The 18,598-nt window shown below is 39.4% G+C and overlaps 1 protein-coding gene across 1 annotated transcript in view; it reads left to right on the top strand.

The window, feature by feature from the left end:
• Itgb8 (integrin subunit beta 8) overlaps positions 1-18,598 on the top strand; it is an 85,818-nt gene that overhangs the window by 15,846 nt on the left and 51,374 nt on the right. The window lies entirely within an intron of this gene.

The following is an 18,598-nucleotide window of genomic DNA, read 5'->3' as shown; positions in this document are numbered from 1 at the left end:
AAGCCATCACAATAGAAGTTCCTCGTGCTTTTTACATACAGTTGAAGGATTATTGCATACAGCTGAACAAGAGACAAGGTTATTGCATTCAGATAAAAAGAAAAAAAGAGGCCAGCTTATTATATACAGCTGAACAAGGAGGCAGGTTTGGCTAATTTTGGTAGGTGAAGTCTCTGTTGGGAATAGACTTCAGGCCATAAACATTCGAGAGGAGAAAGCTTTGGTGATTATCTGTACATCCTATCAACATTCACACTCAGACCAAAGGAAGGCTTTGCCATCCCTCTGAGTGTCACCCAGGGAATCTTTGTCACCACCATAGGGTTAAGGCATTGGTGCTTGACATGGCAGTACCATATCAACAGTATACATTCACTCAGAACTTCACTCATTCTCTGTAATAAACCTGTGTAACTGTTAATTTTTTTTCTCTTTCATTCTTTTGTGGGGCCTGCCATCCAGCTCCCAAATAAATCACACAGAGAGGCTTATTCTTAATTATAAATGCCCAGCCTTAGCTTGGCTTGTTTCTTGCCAGCTTTTCTTAAATTATCCCATCTACCTTTGCCTCTGGGCCTTTTCCTTTTCTTCTGTATATCTTACTTTCACTTCTACTCCATGACTGGCTGTGTGGTTCAGTGGGTGGGCCCTGACATCCTCATCTCCTTGTTCTCTTGCTCTTTCTCCTATCTTCTCAAATTTCTCATATTTATTCTGTCTGCCTGCCAGCCCCGCCTATCCTTTCTCCTGTCTTGCTATTGTTTAGTTCTTTATTAGACCATCAGATGTTTTAGACAGGCACAGTAACACAGCTTCACAGAGTTAAACAAATGCAACATAAACAAATGGAACACATCTTTGCATCATTAAAGAAATATTCCAGAGCATAAATAAATGTAACACACCCAGCTACACAACCAGCAAGCCATGGAGTAAGAGTAAGATTTACAGAAGTAAGAGAACAGGAAAAGCCCAGAGGCAAAAGATAGACAGGGCTAATTTAAAATTAAGGAAATGCCAAGCTAAGACTGGGCATTCATAACTAAGAATAAGCCTCCATGAGTGATTTATTTAGGAGCTAGTTGGTAGGCCCCCTAAAAGAGTAAAAACAACAGCACCTCTTTCTCCCACAGTACCCACAGAATCAAGTACAGGATGATTTACCTTGAGTTCCTCAGGACTAATCCCACTTTTCCTTGGTTAAACCAATCATTATAAGATGCTCAAAACTGCCAAGTTTCCCTCCACCCATCCCTCTCTCTAGTCCCCCTAAGGTCTGGGAGACCTCCCTTCATCTTCATCCCCTCAGCCATCACAGCCCTGGTGGTTCTCATTCAGTCCTTGGTGTATTACAGAAGAATTGCCTGTATCTCAGTCTCTTCTCAGAAGGTAGATGGGATAATTTTAAAAAAGCTTCCAGTCCCCACAGAGTGCTCTCATGAGGGCTGTGCTTCTGACTTATGAGAGGTGATGATTCTTCCTTCCCTAGCTCTCATGGCTGGATCTGGAGATGGACTGACTGCCTTCCTCATTGTCATTTGCAGAGCTCTCCCTAAGTGTCCCACTCTCTTTGACCCTCCTAACCAAGTGTCTTTCAGTAATGAATTGTCAGGCATTTAGTGCCATTTACTGACCTCAGGCTGAATTCCCATCCCTGGCTCCCCTTTTTTTTCCTCTCCTCCCAGATTTCTCCTTCTGTATATTCTCTCTGCCTGCCAGCCCTGCCTATCCTTTCTCCTGCCTTGCTACTGGCCAGTTCTTTATTAGACCATCAGGTGTTTTACACAGGCACAGTAACACAGCTTCACAGAGTTAAACAAATACAACATAAACAAAAGTAACACACCTTAAAATAATATTCTATAACAAAGGGGGCAGGCACTCAGGGCTTTCATTTGATTGCTGCAGAAAGAAAAGAAGAGGCCTGAGGAAGCCTGTTCTCACTCAAGTATGAGAGGCTTACTCTACCTCCTCTCCTCCCTAGTGGTAGATACGTTTCTTTGTGAGCCTAGACTACTCTTGATTCCTGGTGACAAAGCTGATTATCTGAGATACAAACCAACAGTATTTTGCCAGTGAAGGTATCAAAGGAAGTTTTCCCAATTCGACTAATAGTTTCTCCTTCCTTGAGGAATTTGCTTCTTGGTAAGTATATTTGCTTGTGTATATATAAATTACAGACCCAGACATAATATGCAAATATCTGAATAAAAAACATAAGTAGCAAATAACATGCAGACAAATAGCCCGGCATAGTATAAGAATTATAGTGCAAATTATGGAAGCATTCATTAGTGAAGTGATTAACTATGCCTGAAGGGAAAAGGGAGGGTATTTTGGTGACAGAGACATGAGGTAAGTGATGTACGTCTAAACTAGAAGCAAAAGGATGGCTGGACTGTACAGATGGAAGTGCACAGGCTGGCACTACACAGGTGGGAGAAACATTGACCTGACCTAGGGCATGAGGGCAGAAGTGAGAGATGAGGCTACACAGTCAGCAGTAGATTTTTTTTAAATTTTGGTTCCATAGTGTCAATACTTGGGTGCCTCCAAAATGTAAATATTAAAATCAAATCCTGGATGTGACAGTGTTAACAGGCAGGGACTTGGGAAGATGACTAAGTCATAAAGGTATTAACTGTCGTCAATAAAGAAGCCTTAGGCAGCTGTCAGAAAGGGGCCACTAAACCTGTTAGCACTTGGATGCCCCAGCCTCCTCCAAAACAGTATGCAATAAATTTTGATACTAACAAGTTAATCAGTCTAAGTTATTTATTGATAGCAAGCTAAACAGACTAATATCACTTTACTTCTCAGGAGGAGGGAAATTACACAGGATTGGGGTTTGTTTATTTTGGCTTTTGAAATTTTGTGTTCATGGGATAGATCATACCGTATCAGAAAGTGAAGCCGGAAGAAATGTGTCTGATGACTTGACATACGTATGTACATATTTCTATGTATGCATGTTTATGGAGGTCAGAGGTCAGCACTGAGTAGTTTCCTCAATTAGTCCCCACTTTACTTTTTGAGGCTGCCCCTGGAGCTTACTGATCTGGCTAGACTTACTGGCCAGAAAGCCCGAGGGATCTTCCTGTTTCTGCCTCCAAACAACTGGGATCACAGATGCACTGTAGCAAGCCTGAGTTTCTGCAAGAGTGCTGGGGACCCAAATAACTCAAGCAGTCATTTTTGCATGACAAATGCTTTACTGACTGAGCCACCCCAGAAGCTGTAGGATGGCTTTGGATGCCAGGCACCTGGGATACTTATATTTGCTGCTGAAATTTGAAAATGGCACAGCCATTTGCAATCAGTTTGTTTGCATCTCACATAGTGATGTTTATACTTACCATCTGCCCTATGACTCCTAGGCCCTTAAACAAGTGATGTAGAAACACAGCTCTGTACATAGAGCTGTGCATGAATGTGAATGGCACCTTCACTTACAGTCACCTCAGACAGAGATGCCTCAAGTACAATTAGCCAAGAATGCATAAGCAAACCATAGAACATCCATAAAGTAGGATTTTGTAACTCAGAAATACAAAAGGAGTAGCACATAGAGGCAAACATGCACATACCACCATGCACGCACCACCATGCCTAGCTTTTTATGTGGGTTCTGGGGATCTTCAGGTTTTTATGGCAAATACTTTATCAACTGAGCCATCTCCCCAATCCTTGTTTAATAACTTTTAATGCCAAACACTGGTTGAAAGAGACTATAAGAAAGTTATTATGACAGAGTAAATGACAAAGAGCTTAAACCAAGATGAGAGCAGAGGGAATGGTGAGAAAGAGGCTGAATGCTAAGGATGCTGAAGTTAAAGCAGAGTCCTAGGGACTGGTAGGCTGTTGGAAATTGGGTTGATCACAAAAATTTAGACTGAAATAAATGTGAAAATAAGGTTATTAATGGAAACTCATTTGGGTGAGGAAGAGGAATACTTGTGGATTTTGAGGATGTGTCATGGATCTAAACAGATACCCAGAAAGTTGATGGAAACCCAAAACAGAAACTTGGAGAAGAAATTGGAAATTAAGGTAAAAAAAAAATTGTATTCATGTTTGAGGAGGGGAATCTAAAGTTTTATTAGCTCATGGAATCTCCAGGTGTGTAATCTACTGAAAGATACAGAAATAGTCAGACATAAAAAGAAGAGAAATCATCAGAAGGGGAAAAGAAATAGAGTGACACTCCTTGTTAAAGGCACAGGACAATCAAGCATCACTGAATATCAGTTGCTAAATGTAATTAGGCAATATCCATTTGCCTTTGAATGAACCATTCACTGAGCACATAGAGGAGGAGATCTTGTAGGGGAGAGCTTGTCCTACAGAAAAAGAATAAAGACAAGTTGGGGCAGAGAAGGCAAGCGACTCTCATGTTCTCTGCCATAGAAAGGTTAAGTCGGAGTCATGTCTTAGTGGGAAGACTTAGAAAAAAATGTGGGCCTAAGAAGGAAGAATTACAAATGGCAAGTATAAAAAGAAGCTCCAATGGAAATTAACCAGTCATGAACAAAAGCCAGGTGTAAGAGCAAGGTGCAGGAGAAAGGACTGTGGAGGAGACTGCCATGAAGCAGCTCCAGACACTGAGATTCAAGCTCTTACTCAGGATTCATCACACACACTGGTGTTGGCCTGTTCTGTTCACTTTCAAGTCCATGCTTTAGCATCCTTGGCTCAGTGGACAGCCTTCTGTCCCACCTTCTGGCTTGTCTTGAATTTTCCTTTTACTCACTTCTCTTTGTTTTTTGGAGTCTAAGAACCATTGCATGTTTACGGTGCAGTACTGTTATAGCCTAAGAGGGTTCCCACCCTACCACAGTCAGCATCTTCAGGGAGTCCTAACAGCTCTGTCCATGGTGGCAGAGTGAGACATGGAGTATTTGAGCAAGGTGATGAACATATTGTTAAATTTAGGAAATATTTCTGCAATGATGATAATGGGGCCTGGTGCAGTCTAGTGTGTCAGAACTGTTCATTAGGAAGGACTGATGGGAAGTGTTGTGAGGTGGGGCTGGGACAGGATCCTGTAAGAATATAGGGAGAACAAGGAGAATATTAAAATCCTGTTGGGAAACCTTTCCAGGGAATGATGAACTCTGGAGAAGCTGAATTATGATGAAGGGGAAGTAACTTAATTATTTGGATACATGTGAGGAATACAGAGCAAAAATTTCAAAGTATTTCAAAGCAACAAATTACAACAGCTCATAACTTAGCATTAATATTATCTTTCCTGAATATATCAACTCCATAGTGATATGCATATACATTTCAAATTGTGACCAATGAAATTAGATAAATATTGATTTTAAAAGTTTAAAGAAACTGAGATTTACAGAAGAGTATATATCTACATGTCCATTGCATAAGATACACTTCAGTTACAGTCATCTGACTGTAACTCAGAATTTCCTTTTGTATGACCTTATAAATAGAATGAACTTTAGAAAAGACATAAATATATCTAGAACTATCATTGGTGTTGAGTATAGAAGAGAATTTAATACATAGAATAGAATATAAGATACATTATTAACATGGAGTTCAAACTGCATTAGTATACTGGGAGTAGTAATGTCAATTACTAAATAAATCTTAGACTGATATCACTATCCTATTTCTTTACAGCTTGAGATACTAATACAGTGATTTGAATGAGAATGGTCCCTATAAGCTCATATGTTTGAATTCTTGGTCCCCATTTAGTGGAAATGTTCAGGAAAGATTAGGAGGTGTGGCTTTGATGGAATGTATCTTAGTTAGGGTTTCTATTGCTATGAAGAGACACCATGACCATGGCAACTCTTATCAAGGGAACATATAACTGGGGCTGGCTTACAGTTTCAGAGGTTTAGTTCACTATCTTCATGGTGGTGTGCAGGCAGACATGTTCTGGAGAAGGAGCTGAGAGTTCTAAATCTTGATCCACAGGAAATAGGAAGTGAACTGTGTCACTGGGCATAGCTTGAGCATAGGAGATCTCACAGCCTGCCTCCATAGAAACACACTTACTCCAACAAGGCCACACCTTGTAATAGTGCCACTCCCTATGGGCCAAGCATTCAAACACACGAGGCTATGGGGGTCATATCTATTCAAACCACCACAAAGTGACTGTGGCCTTTTGGAATAGGTGTGTCACTGGGGTTGGACTTTGGGGGTTCAAAAGCTCACACAAGGCTGACCACAGGCTAACCCTCTAAAACTGTAAGCAAGTTCCCAATTAAATGCTGTAAAATCTTCCTTGTGATGGCACATGCCTTTAATCCCAGCACTTGGGAGGCAGAGGCAGACAGATCTCTGTGAGTTTGAGGCCAGCCTGGTCTACAGCGTGAGTTCCAGGACAGGCTTCAAAGCTACACAGAGAGACCTTGTCTCAAAAAAAAATTCCTTGGTCATAGTATCTCTTCAAGCATTAAGACTGTAACTAAGAAAATATATATATATATATATATATATATATATATATATACACACACACATACATATATATATATATGTATGTGTATATATATATTTTTTTTCACCAATTGGGCATGAAGCGCATCAGAATAATTTACCTCTTAATCTGAATTGAAGAAGGTATACAAATTAACCAAATACCATATAGGCCTAAAAAACCTGAGCTGGTCACCAAGGGAGCTGAAGCCAAAAATGTATATAAAGTGTCATTAGTTTACTTTTAAAAAGCCATATCATGTAATTTCATGTTTTTCTGTATACTGTCAGGAGAAAAAAATCTTTTACTCTGCACTGGTTCCTCTCTTTGAAAATAATATTCTAATTTACAATGTCAATTGTAAGTTTTATTGATATAACATTTGGAGGGTGAGTGCACAGATCTTGACAGACCTGTGAAGGCAGTGCTGTGCCTACATGCAGAGCCCTCCCATTATCTGCAAGAGCTGCTGATGCCTCTCAGTAATGTTAAAACAGGAAACAGTGAATGCTCATTCAACATTATGGGCAGGTGTTGTAGCTAAAGCATGAGGATTTTGCTGGCCTTTAAAATAAATCTTGGCTGTTATCAGCTGTGTCTTAAAACAGCCCCATATGCTGAGAGAACTGTATAGGCTAGCTGCATGATCTTCACCACTCATGTCCAATAACTCATACTCTGCTTTTTAAAGGGTTTTTACAACTCTAGAGGATGAGCAAAGCCTGTGATGTGAGGAGAAGCATCCCTCATCTGCCAGCAAGCAGAACTGCAGCAAAGTTCAGTGACAGCTAAGGTCAGAGAAGCAGTGGTGACAGAAGACCAACCCAATCTCTTTCCTGGTCCAGATTTGACTGCCAGGGCAGAACTGGAAGTTAGCAAGTGAAAGGCCACTGTGAACAGCACTCTATGCTTCTGCCTAATTAGTAAGCAGCTCAGAGCATCTCCTGGCAAGAGGTTGGGGAAACAGTTGAAAAGAGAATCCTGCCCTCCCCTACACTGAGCACTGGCCAGCAGACCTGATTCATGCCTCAGCAAGAGGCTCAGGCCAGGATTTTTCAAGCTAAAATTCATAGTTACCTTGGGCATAGAAAGAAATGAATCTTGCAAAGGGATGAAGCATTTAGGGGTTCTTTGGCATTGAGAATACTAAACACTTGCTGTGGAATATAATATCCTCATGTTTAGAGTGGGATAATGATAGGAAAAGTAATGACAGAGTGCTTGTACTTAAGCCATGTCTTTGGGTACATGGGGTTACTGAGTCATCACTTAAGGACTAACATTAATAACTTTAATACCCAGGAGCTTCCAGTGCTACTTTGGGTAAATTGTCTTTTTGTTGTTTTTAACTACATGTGGGACAGTCTTCACCAGAAAGTACTCTGTAGTCACAACAGCCCACAATGTCTGTCCCCAGGCATACTAACTGGATGACTTTAGTTTGAGACTTAGCTTCTCTAGACTTCAGCTCATGATCCAAAACACAGGGACAGTAATGCCACCCTCAAAGGATTTTTATACTATCAGTGAGACTCAGTATAGGGCTCAATATGGGGTAATTGCAGGATGAATCATTACTGTTTTAATTTCCCACAATTCTATCTATGGTGAATATAGACTTGACTTTTCAAGTGGCAGTATCCAGAACTTTGAAATGCAGTCTGAAGAAAACCAGTTTCTAACTGGGCTTCATCCACTTAGGCGCTTAATAATTTGTTTATTTTACTTAAAACTAAATTCCTGGGCTGAGAAGGGGAGGCATAGCCACATAAGCATGAGGATCTGAGTTCAGATCCTCAGAATTCACAAAAAGTCATGTGTGGGAATGTGTATCTGTAATCTCACTGCACTGGTCACCACTCTGGTGGGAGCCAGAGACAGGAAAATACCCAGACATTTACTGGCATTCTACTTGAGTGAGGTATTAGATTTGGTGAACAAGAGACCTTTTAAAAAAACATGCAGGTAGGAGTCATCATACTCACAGACAGACAAACACACAAGGTTTACTGAAAAGCAAACTGAATTCCTTACAATTTAGGTGTTGCCTTGGAGTTTTAGTCATATACATCTGCAATATGACTCCAGGTTTGGAAGATTCAATGCAGACAAGGCATTCCTCTTACCACAGGACATTCTTCTTTTGCCTCTTTAACAAGCCGTTTTCCTGGCATGAAAAACAGTGTTTGGGGGTTTTGGTTGTTGTTTGTTTTGTTTCATTTTTAAGTGGGAGAATGGAAATTCCTACCTGCCAAGAATTGGAAAGGAAAATAGGAAGAGCCCCTGGAACTCATTCAATCCAGTATGCTAAGTTCAAAACTTGTAGGGTGGAAAGCTGGTGAATATTTGGCTTTTATAGAAAGGGAGTGTGCCTCATAAACAGGATAGTTGGAATGTATGGAAAAGTTCCAGTTAAAACAAGACACAAAGCACATGACTAATATTGCCTTTCCAAGTTAGACAAATGTAGCCTTAACTAGGATTTACCTCAGAGGGGCCTCTGGAACATTGCTTGAGTCCTGAGCTGTTGATGGTTTTTGAAGTTCTGAGGCTTCAGTAGAAAGGCTGTACTGAAATATGAGTGGTCTTGACCCCACCTCCTGAGTTTGTCTCATTTTCCTACCAGGTGAGTGTCTGAAGAAAAATTGACATGTCAGATGAACAAACAAATTGGATCCTTTTTTGTTTGTTGAGTGACAAGTTGGCCCACTCAAGAAATATCATGGCCTAGGGATAACAGGAACAGCAATCATCAAGCAAACAAATATTCGTTTTGTGTGCTCATCTGCTTCACACGTCAAACTATATATACCAAGGTGTTCATGAAATGTAATTTAAACATAATATACTTTTTAATCTGATTTCTGCATTTACCTGGCCTTCAATCCCCACTCCAGGCCATCCTGTGAGGAGGGAGTCCTTTCTCATTGACAGCTTGGGGAGTAGAGACTCACATATCTTCCAACTACTGTCTAATTGCTCTGTTGTTGTTACTTCTGGATTGCTCACCACTAAAACAGCATTTAGGACCAATGGTTCTCAATCTTCCTAATGCTACAACATTTAATACAGTTCTTCATGTTGTGGTGACCTCCAGCCATAAAGTTATTTCCACTGCTACTTCATAACTATAGTTTTGCTACTGAGTGGTGTCTCAGTTACTAAGGCCATCAGAAATATGTGTTTTCCAATGGTCATGAACCACGGGTTGAGAACCACTGATTAAGGCTGATCTTGACCTTTGGCCTCCCTGGGGACTTCTAGTTTATACCAATGACATAACTGTAATTGTAATTAATTATTCCAGGGTCCTGTTTGATGTAAAAAGTGACTGAAGATAAAGCATAAATTATAGTCACCCTATAGGTGCACCAGTCAGAGCCTTCAAACTGATTATGTATAAAAATAAATAATAATGAAAATTTCTGCTATGATTCCTTCTGACCAGGCCTCTTGTGACCATCACTTTCAACACAAATGAAGGTTACCTGTAGCTACATACTGGCTCTTCTTGTAAACTGGCATTCAAACTTATGCCGTCCTAGCCCAGTGCAAATGACACACTTTGGACTGCCCCAAAGAGGCACTAAAATGTGCAGTGTCACCCCAACATTCATGAACATTCATGAACCTGCCCATAGTTAAAACAGCCTTTACCCACTTTGCTTTTCTAATATAATTGCATGAGATATTTTCTGAATAATGGGAAGGTTGAGTCTTATCCTTGAAACCTAAGGTAACACATAGACCTCCTCATCCCCAAATCCCCACCTGGCTTAAAGGAGCAACACTCATAAAGAAGTTCTACTAAGGAATTATTCCAATGTAGGACAGGAACACTTTATGAATGGAAGTTTACCTTTGATCTGAACAATCAAAGAATGCAAATGGATTTAGTAGTTTTGCATCTGATGAGATTAAGAATAAAAAGTGCTATTTTAGTTATATCATCTCATCATATAGTCAGAGTTCCTTTGAAAAAATTTAATTTTCAAAATAAATTATATTTTCCAATGACCTTCAAAATAAAAGTTGTATTTTCAAAATAAATAATGTCACTAGGGTATGTTTGTTTTCATGAATTGGGAGAATCATGTGCTTTATCTTATTGCTCAAATCTTAAATTAGTCTTTTAATACAAAACTAGAACCAGATATTGAGGTAAATACTGAAAGATCAGAGAGACAAAGAAACAAGCCACTGCCACCTCTAGGACTCCTCAGCCTGAAAAGGCTTCAGTTCCTGTCTCCTCGTGCCTTACATACCTTTTTCCACCCAGCCATCACTTCCCTCTTAGTGCTAGGATTAAAGGTATGTGCCACCACTTCCTGGCATCTATGTTTAATCTAGTGGCTTGTTCTGTTCTCTGATTTTCAGGCAGATTTTATTAGGGCACAATATATCACCACTTTCCCCCTTTTTATCTAAAATAATAAAAGAAGGTTATAACTAATATAAGAAAAACTATGTAAATAAGTACAATAAGTATATACAATATATACAGTCAAGAATTACATTAACAATGTCCATTCCATAAACATTTGACAAATTCAGAGAAAATACTTCATTATCTATTCTATTTTGGTGAGTCCAAAGTGTTCATTTTCTATCCTAACTTGTATTACCAACCAAAAACTAACTCTCTCTCTCTCTCTCTCTCTCTCTCTCTCTCTCTCTCTCTCTCTCTCTCTCTCTCACACACACACACACACACACACACACACACACACACACAAACACACGAACACACACAAACACAAAATAATAATATAATTAATTAATTCAATTAATTAAAAAGAAACAAAATATGTTGTAGGAGTCCAGCTCCTACCTGTCAAATGGTTCTTGGGAGGAGCAGAGAGGAATGAGGAACTATTAGAAATATAAGCCTAGACAACGAGAAAGACAGAGACACAGGATAGCTTCAGGAGGGCCTTGGGTCAATAACCACTTGCCTAGAGTTTTATTCTAATGGGCTTTGCATACACTACCAAGGGGAGAAGTAAAAGATCTTCCCCTTTCAAGATTGAAGCACAATATATAGCCAAATATAGACCCTTCAAAACACCTGGTAACCACACCCCTGGCCAAATCATCCCATTATGAGCTTGCTGGGTAAAGCAAGCTCAGATTCTCTGACCTTTAGTAAGGCCTTACTAGGGAGCTTCTGTGGGCCCCCACAATATGTTTAAGGAGTCTAGTCATTTTCTCCAAGGGAAAGCAACAAAACAAAATGTGTGTGTGTGTGTGTGTGTGTGTGTGTGTGTGTGTCAGGGGTTATCTTTTCAATGTGGTAAGAGAAGGCTTCACAGTTCTTTTAAAACCATGTACTTAAATTTTTTTGTCTCTCCTTTACTAATTTTTTTAAACTCTCAGATAAAAATTTGTTAGTTAATAGCTGTGTTAATATACTAGTGAAAGGGTTCCTAAAAGCAGTGTGTTAGTTAAGATCAGGGTATCTCTATTCTCATCCTCGGATGCAGCTCTGAGTGTCACATATAGACAGACTCAGACAGAAAGGCATGGACCCTTTCACTCTGAATCCTTAGCATTGACTTTTCTGAGGCAAGTTCTCTCTGGTCTGAAGATGGTGGTGGATACTAAAGACATCATGTTGATGTAGCAGGAAGGACAAAGCAGGACAGGCAAAGGACAGAAAGCTCCTTTTTTAGAATCTTTCACAGATGACCCATTAAGCAACTTTGGGATAATGTCATCAGAACGATTCAATCACCATCATTGCAAGAGAGGCTGGGAATTGTGACATTCCAGTTCCTCTCAATGTTGCTTTAAAAATCCTGGGGACAGTAATTAAAAAGGAACAGGCAGGCCACTAGCCACAGTACTCTAATGGTTTATCACTAACTGGGGTAGACCACTGCAGACATTGGTGGTATTCTGCCTAGACCTCTTTCATCAGGCTGTCAGCTCCTTGCCTTCTGCTTTGAGCTCTGTTGTTTGAGGGACAATAACTGCTCTCTTCTCTGAAGAATTGCTTTCCTTCCAAGGAGCCACATTTCAATGTCAAGGTCAAGCCATTGCAACCCAACTCCACACTGGCCTGCCTACAACCTCTGTCTCTCTAATCTGAGTTTAAAGTTAGGTCTTGCCTTAAGGTGGGACAGATTGTGATGCCATTTGTGCTCTAGGGTCTGCTACTATGCCCTCCCCTGACCATCTTTCTCAATAAGCCACTTGCTAGGAATCTCTATACTTCTCATAATGACCTCATTCCGTCAGTTTCTCTTCAACTACTACTAAGAATTAAACATTATTATACCACCTTCTCATCTTCTAAAACCCCTCCAGAGTTCTCAACCTCAAAAAGCAAACCAAGAAGGCAAACACAAATACAATTTGCACTTTTCTCTAGATGCATGATAATGTGTGATTTTCTACACATACACACCAACACATGCACAGCAAAAGAAGATGAACCCTTTAGACAAGAGTGCTTTCTCTAAAGACACACTCATCTTCATTGCTTTGAGTTGAATGCTTATTTACTACAAGTCTGAAATAAATTAAACAATATGGTAGAGGATAAAAAGAGGGGTCTGCTAGCTAATACTGTTTACTATATATGTTAGAAACTAGTAGCTTCTGGTTCCATAACTTATGAGTAAACTACACATATAAGACTAAATTTTTAATTACTTATAAATGAACATAACTGAGATACATATTTGTTCCATAAGTTATTTTAATAGCTAAAGTTTTGACATATGTATTGTAATTCATTTATCTACTGTCTTGTCAGTTCCAAGAGTAGAACTGTTGCCTATAGTCTGAGCACTAAATAAAATATCAAATGAAAAATGCCAACCTACACTGTTTGAGTGCTGTATATATGAAGTCTAAGGGTAGACTCAGAGGAATAAAAGAAAATGGAAGACCCATGCCCTTTTCTCATCACCCTTTTTTTTTTTTTTTTTTTTTTTTGAGTCTCAGTCTCAGGAACTAACTTGTTTGGTCTCATCTTCCTTAGCCTTCAAAAATTCCCTTCGCAGATCCCCTTTCCGAGGAGCTCCTCGCCTCCTCCTGATCCCTACTATGCATTGACTTTTGTGTAGCAGGAATCTTAACAGGTCTTATTAATAAAAACAAACTTGGAGCCAGATGTAACATGAATCTTAAAAGTTCTTATTAATAAAATCAAACCTGAACCAGGTATTGGGGTGACCGCTGGAAGATCAGAGAAGCAAAACAAGCCACAGCTACCTCACCTCACCAGTTCCTCAGTTGATCCTGTTTCCTCTGACTGGAAGTCTCTGTGTCCTCATCCAGAATGAATCTCAGCTGAACTGTTGCTTGAAAGCCTGAATGCTTAACCAGGCAAATGCTTCTAGTTTCTGGTCTTCACGCATTATATACCTTTCTGCTTTCTGCCATCACTTCCTGGGATTAAAGGCTCACTTTCTAGGATTAAAGGCGTGTGTCACTATGCCTGGCTGTTTTCAATGTGGCCTTGAACTCACAGAAATCCAGATAGATTTCTGCCTCTGGAATGCTAGGATTAAAGGCATGAGTGCCACCATTTTCTAGCCTCTGTATCTAGTGGCTGTTCTGTTCTCTGACCCCAGATAAGTTTATTAGGGTGCACAATATTTTGGGGAACACAATACCACCACACTTTTGTTTCTCAAACCCAGTTTTTAGAGAAGTAGTTCTATACTCCTGTTTTTTTAGGGACCTTTAGGAAACTCCAGGTCAAACCTTGGAGTGGCTTGATGATTCTAATGACTGAAGCATTAGTATTGTTCTTTGTTTCTATTTGTACATCGAATAGCAGCATATAGTGAATCTCTGTATTTAAAAAAGCTTCAGTAATCAGGTTCAGTATCTTGAGGATAACCGTAACAAGACATAGGATGAGTATCAAGAAGACTCTGAAGTTACCTTCAAAAATTATACAGACTCTGTGTCTCTGGTTTGACTGTTATCAAAATACAGTGCTGACTTTACTTTTATTTAAGGAAGTAGCTTTATGCAATTATCCAAGCATAATTTTATTTGTATAATAAATAGAAAAAGGAAAGGGATACTGCCTAGAAAAAAATTCACTTTCTTACAAATCATTCCATCTAGGAGTAATAGAAGAATCTGAAATAGGTGTTTTTAATTATCAGAGTCTACAATGCCTGCCAATCCTATTTGTTTTATAAGATACCTACTAACAACAGATATCATGTGACTCACATCAAAAAAATTGTTGTACAGTCCTTACAGCAAGAAAAGAACACTAGAAATCTTGTTTCTAGCCTTCACTTAGTCTCATCATTTGATTTGGGGAAAGCTGTAAGTCTAAACACCAAAACATCTACTGTCTTTTTTGGTTGGGAGGGGTGTTCTGCTTGTTATATTTTGCTTGGGGTTCTTGTCATCTGTTTGAGTTTCCTAACTTCTACTGACTAAATAGTCTCAAAATAATTAGTAAGTGACACCATCTAAACAGAGGACTGAACTGAGCATCATGGACATGCAGTTTCCTAGTATGTCCTCTGTGGGTGATAGGTCCTTATTATACCATATATGGAGTCATAGACATCATTTCATATGTATCACAGTAAAAACATGAATGATTGTGTTCTCAGAGAGCTTCTGTAATTTGGTCCCCAGTTGGGCTTGGCTTTTGCTGGATTGGTACATGTTTCTTTAACTCCATTGTTCTTAATAATCATTTCAAACAACTAAGTTGAGTACATTAACTTTTTATTTACTTATATTTCTATTTTAGCTACAGTTTAAATTTTTGTCTTATAACAAGAGACTTTCATGTTAAGGATAGACAGCATGGTACATTTACTACATATTTAAACACACACCAGCAGCATCCTTTTGGGAACCTAGATCTAAACACATAAACATACCTACATATAAAGGTATAAGTGTACATATGTCAATATGGATCTCTCCATATAATTAGTAATGTCAATTATTATGCCATTATCACAGGTCCCCTACTGTGTGCTTACTATGTTTGCATGCTTGACCCTACAGCATCATTGTAGAAACAGGTGGCTATGGGTTAGGTACTCATTAGAAGGAGGAAATGAAGTCATAGAGGTTTTAGGCGCATGTTAGTAAGTGGAAGCTGCATGGATGTCTGGTGTTTTCTCCCAGTAATCATTTAGCAACCCCATGCAGCCCCAACACATCTGCCCCTTCCAGTTTCATAACATAATGTGAAAATTTGCTCATAGGTCAAAAAATAAAATTATTTAGGAGGACAATAAGCCATTAAACCCTTTACTGATTTCTGTCACAGAAAAATGACAGAGTTCAGGGGGACTAAAAAGGTACAAAAGGTGAATTGGAATTGTGTGCTTTAAAATATTGTCACCATGCTTCCTGTGGCTTAAGAATACACATTATAATCAATACAAAGCTATTGTATTGTATTGTATTGTATTGTATTGTATTGTATTGTATTCTTTCCTAAGAATGTAAGCCTAGAAAATAAAGAATAGTGAATGTAAGGCAACAGCACTGGACAAAAGACTGAGCAAGCAGACACTGCAATCATAGATGGGGGAGGAACTACTCAAGCCCACATCCTAATGAGGTGTCAGGGCAGGGCCCTGGGCTGCCAGGAAACCACCTCGTTCTTGCATTAGGAATGAGAAAACCAATGAGCCAAGCAGACCCAGAGGCTGATGACAAATGCCAGAGTCTACAAACAGCACTTGTGCATTGATATGCGTGCTTTGTAAGGATTTCTCCTCTCACAGAAATATGTATGTGTGTCTGTATGTGTGTGTGAGAGAGAGAGAATTTATATTACATGCTAACTAACAGTTCTTACAATAATTTGTCCACTCAGTGACAAGAATTGCCATAATTAACATGTTTTTTAAATGTTAGGCATTTTCTAACTTGCATATTTTTAAATTAAAGAGCAATCTCTTCAAATTCTATCTGGCAAAGCATATCTGTGAAGTGTAACCATGACACTGTCCAGAAATAATGTTTGACACTGTTCCCATGGAGTTCAGTTCTCTGCCTTCTTCCAGATCTGCAGAGCAGTCCTGTCTCCTCTAAATCCATTTCTGGGCTCTTTCATTATCTGTAGTTCTGTAGACTCTGAGCAATGTCATCTCTGGGATCTGTGATTCATTGACAAGACCATGGTCTCTATCCATCTTGACTATCATTTTTAGGTATCTGAAGTTAGAGAATAGAGGTTGGCCCTGTAAATATTTTACAATAAAAAAATATTAAGAAAACTTTTATAGCTCTTCATGGCCACTCATTTGGATAGTCTAGCACATGGTCAGGAAGATGACTGCTACTTCAAAGTCAGCCTGGGCTATACAGAGTTCCAGGCAAGATAAAAAAGGAAAGAAAAAGATTTTTTGCTTGTAAGTTTGCTATGCTTTCTATATACTGTGGAAGTAGGAGCCTAACATAAGCTTTAACCTGGGAGCACTTAGGTCAGAATTGGACAAATATTAGTAATAAGGACCAGAGCCCTAGATTCTGCATCTGTCCTTCCTGGATTCTGCAAACTTGACTGGCAATGCAAAGTTCTACCTGTTAAATCAGATGCCCATTCAAGTCTAAACTGAAATAGATGTCACTCCATGTTCCGGTAAGGTCAAAGCCAGCACTAGTAAAGGTCAAGTGAGGTCTGTATCTTACTTATTTCTTGTTGATATAACAGTATATCTGATATTAAGTAATTTATAAGAGGTTTGCTTCTCATAGCTCTGGGGGCTGGGAAATACATCATAAAGGAGCAGGAATTCCATCCTAATGAGGATCCTTCACATGACAGAGACCAAAAGGCAAAAGGGGACAACCACAGAGAAGCCTCTTCTATAAGGGCTATTGTCTCACTCACAGGGGAGGAACCTCGGACATAGTTATACCCTAAAGGCCCCACCTCAAACACTGCATTGGAAATGAATACACTCAGACCACAGGAGTTTGCCAGTGTCCCTGATTTCTAACCCATTTTGGTTTTCTTTCTGGAAATAAAACTGAAAAGATCACTCCGTCTTCTGAATATTTTAAGAATAAGCAGATTTTTTTTTTATTATTTTGCAGACTAAGTCAGATAGAAGATTTGGAATAGGAAGTCTCCATATTTAGATGGCCAAGCTGGTAGTGAAGAGAACCCAAACACAAGTTATTTTTAGTTCTTGGAATTCTAGACTAGATCTTGGAAGATCAGTGAAGAATTCTTAGACTGTGTGTGTGTGTGTGTATGTATATATATATATATATATCACAAAAAATGGTTGTTCTAAAGCCAAAGATGAAGGGTAGGAGGAACCATAGAGTAAATAATAGACCATGAGAGAGGGTGTTAGGGAATAGTGTATGAAGCTTAATGCAAAGCCTGCCTAGGGAAGTCAGGGGAAAGTGCACACTAGCCTGACACTCTGCTATAGTTAGTGCCTCTCTACTGTAGTTACCACCCTCATTCTGCCCACTCCAACACCTGTGCTATGACACATCCAAGTCAGAACTGTTTCACACTGGATTCCAGAACATTTAGGAAAGCTGAAAGAGAGAAGAAAAATTGCAATGGGAATTTGATAGGCTATGTCCCCGTAAATCCTATGTTTATGTGTGATTATGTCCATAGGTATTCACATTTTAATGCTGAATGCATTTTTAAGGAGGAAAATACAGATTAAAAGATGTGAACCAAAATAGCAAAGAGAGTACCAGAGGCACAATCTCTATGGAGCAATGATTAAAGAGCCCCACCCTTGCCCCTTTCTTTTTTTTTTTTTTTATTTTGTTTTTGTTTTTGTTTTTTCGAGACAGGGTTTCTCTGTGTAGTTTTGCGCCTTTCCTGGAACTCACTTGGTAGCCCAGGCTGGCCTTGAACTCACAGAGATCCGCCTGGCTCTGCCTCCCTCCCGAGTGCTGGGATTAAAGGCGTGCGCCACCACCGCCTGGCTTCCTTGCCCCTTTCTATTGCTCTAAAACAGAGAGAGCCTCACCACATCATAGCGATTTGATGAAATCTCCTGTGTTTGTTACACAATCTGCATATTCTCTCCCACCTGAAATGTACATGACTTGTAGCTTTGATGTCCATCCCATTCACTGTGTGCCTATGAGTAAAGGGGGAGATACATAAATCCCAGTGCCTGTAGGCCATTTCAGGTTAAAGGATAAAATATA

This window comes from Peromyscus eremicus, chromosome 14, assembly GCF_949786415.1.
Source record: "Peromyscus eremicus chromosome 14, PerEre_H2_v1, whole genome shotgun sequence".
Taxonomy (NCBI): Eukaryota; Metazoa; Chordata; class Mammalia; order Rodentia; family Cricetidae; genus Peromyscus; species Peromyscus eremicus.
This window is presented reverse-complemented; position numbering and strand designations above follow the sequence as displayed.